The sequence below is a fragment of the Orcinus orca genome, chromosome 7 (genome assembly GCF_937001465.1).
Source record: "Orcinus orca chromosome 7, mOrcOrc1.1, whole genome shotgun sequence".
Lineage (NCBI taxonomy): Eukaryota > Metazoa > Chordata > Mammalia > Artiodactyla > Delphinidae > Orcinus > Orcinus orca.
In genome coordinates, this window is record NC_064565.1 from 34,517,358 (window position 1) to 34,520,630 (window position 3,273).

Sequence of the window (3,273 nt, forward strand, 5' to 3'; positions counted from 1 at the left end):
AGCCATTCTGGAAATCATCCCTCTTAGTGAACTTCTGTGATTGCATCACCTCTGGCTCAAGGCAAACGTCTAAGAAGGCCAATATGGTGGAATGGAAAGGAAACTGAACTGGGGGAGAAGAGAACCAACTCCATCCTCGGCTGCACAAGCCATGTCACTCTAAGAAAAAAAAACCCACCTTATTGGAACTCAGTTTCCTCATTACAAAATGAAGGGCTTTGACAAGATGACTTTTAAAACTTCCTTCTCACTCTAAGATTTCTCTGATTTTGTTATTTAACTTGTCCTGTTTGAAAGAAAACAATTCTCCATTGTTCTTTTCTGGCTATGTTCTCTTTTGGAAAAAAAATAATACAATAGAATCATGTGTGTTTCATAAAAACTGTTACCTCAGAAGGCTTTATGGAGTTAGAAAATGTCACTATAAAGTTAAATAAATGGCAGCCAAGGGAGAAATGAGCAGGGAAGACAGGGAGAGGCTAGAGATTTTTAAATGAAATTTCAAGTGAGACATGAGATTTGAAGAGACAGCTGGAGCAAATAAGGCCCTCTGACAGGGATGAGGAAAACTGGGGGTCAAAGGACCGATGGGGGAAAAAATAGAAAGGTAAAATGGACAAAAATTGGGAACTTTTTAAAATTTTTGGACTTGAAGCAATACAATGTAATAGAGTGGTTTAATTTTTAAAGAAGGGAAACAACCCTAAGTCTGAAAGACGGCGAAACAATCCCCTGAGGACGTGTGGAGGTGAGCTACGGTGGTGATGTGAGTGTGTGAGTGATAACCCCACACTTCCAGACAACTGTGAGCTCCTCAGGCGCGTCCGAGAATAAATAAATGTAGCTGGAATCAAAGCTTCTGGCTACGATGACATGGATTTGTATGTCCTGGTTGCTCTTTCTTGGATCAGATCCAAGCCAAACCTCTAAACCCCTAATTTAATGCTGACCAGAAAAACTCACATTTTCCCCCAAAAAAGGCTAATCAAAATGCTCAAACTTCCCTTGCTTAGAAGGCAGTTGGTTGAGTTCTTTCCTAGGGTTTTTTTTTTTTGTTTTTTTTAATCAGTTATCCTCTACCTGCTTTGGTCTGTTGGGTTTTTTTAAGAAAAAAATTATGAGAGAATCTGGTATAGTGACCTAAAGTCACTCTTTCATCTTCCTTTTGAATGTTGAAATGATACGCAGATACCCTGGGGTAAGGTGGGAAATACTATTCCACATGGGATAGAGTCATAAACTCTTTTGGAATGTCATTGTCACGGGAGAATTCAGATATTATTTCAATAAACTCCTTTGAGCAACATAATCTATGAGTTTATTAAAAGACCCTCAGGTTTATCTGGTGGACTATAAATAATCTATATGCTCTTTCAAACAAAAAATTCAAATGGCAGAGCAAAGGCATTAAGCTTTCCCCTCAAGTTACATTAGGAGTGGATCTGTTTGCTGCCAATGCAGCCTCCTGATACGTTACAGAGGCTGGATCAGTTCCTAATGTAGCTCGGTGAGAACAACAACTGCATCTGGATTTCCCACAGCCTCTGAACGAGTGGCGGGTGAACCAGGGTTCAGAAGCACACAAATAAGCTGAGGCTATTTCTTTCAGCCTTGTCAAAGGGAGCAAGTGAATTTTATTTGCTTTGTGTCCCTCCACAGAACTCTTACTTACCCTCTCAAATTCCCCTTGCTACTCAACATCTTGGGTTTTCTTCCAGCTGATACTACAGCTCCACACCCCCTGTACCCTCTCCGTTGCTACCTCCTTCCTTCTCTCATTCTCTGTGTCCTCCCTCTCTGTTGCCCAGACCTTTAAATTCTAGCGATGGAATAACGACAAGTAGAACCTGCTAATCTCCTTTTCCCCTAAAATGCAATCTTTTTAATCCCCTTGGGGCATATTTTATGTATTCCAAGACACATAACATGCTTCCCCAAACTCTGAGATCTCGTTCCAAAACCAGTCCAGATTCAGAGAAGATGTTACCTCGAAAATGTTCTCTGAGGGGATAAGTTTTTTGAAAAGAGGAATCTGACTTCTTTGTCTTTGCAATTCACACCTAGCTAAGACCATGTTTTACATGAACACAGAGTGAAGCAAATAAATGAGTAAACTGGGTGTTTCGGTGTAATTTGAGTGTAACGACAATATGAAAACATTAATTTGGAGGTACCATCAGAATATAAATCAATTAATAAAAACTAAAAAAATGCATTCAAAAAGTGAATTGTAAACAATAAAGAAAATACTTGGGGCTAGAAAGCAAGAAGTCTTTGGGGGTGAGGGATGACATATGACAAAAACTGACCCAAGGCAGCTCTGTTAGAAAAGTGGATAATATAGCAGAGAAGGCAATAGTCAAAGCAGATATCCAGAGTATTAAATAAAAGGACACGGAGAATTCAAACAGAGGGCATTATAAAAATATTAACTTTGAAAATAATTTAATTGCAAAACAAAAGAAAGATTTAGACCTTCTTTTTCCCAAAGTAGTTTGTCATTTTCTAATTAGGACACCGTGCTGTTGGTGCTAATATACCCTAATTTGTTGGCCGTCAGTGGGCCTGATTTTAAAATAACTCTTCCCAAAACATTGCAAATCAACTGTATTTCAATTAAAAAAAAATTAAATAAAATAATTTTTTATTTCTCAAAAGTTAAAATAACTCTTCCCAATGGCATTAGAATAGAATTCTTGGGGAAGAATAGAATATTCTAAAGAAGAAAGCTAACTAAAAGTCTTCTTCTGAAAAATCAAAGGATTAAATGTCGGTGAATATAAATTCACCGGAATTGATAGATACCAGTATCAACATGTGTTAAGCTCCATTGTCTTCTGGCTTTGCTATTATTACTTATCCCAAATACACTTTACAGAAGTTCTTGTTCCCGTTGTCAACCTATTATTTTCCCACATTGTTTGATTTAATTAAATACAACGCTCTATCTTTCATCAGTATTTCTTATAAACCTACTAAGTATCAGCAGACCAATACTTGTTGGAGAAAATCTCAAATATCGATCTGTTTTTAAGGAATTAACTTATTGGACCAATTTTTAGATGAGATTGATCTGGACCTACTAAATGATGAGAAAAGGGGAGCACTCCAAAACAATCCTTTAAAAAGTATTTGCATAGTCTCAAAATATCACTGACTACAATGGAAAAAATAGTAAGTTTGCAATGGAGAAAAGCATCCATCAAATCCCCATTGAGGAACATTCTGCAAAATACCTGACCAACACTACTTAAAACTGTCAAGGTCATCGAA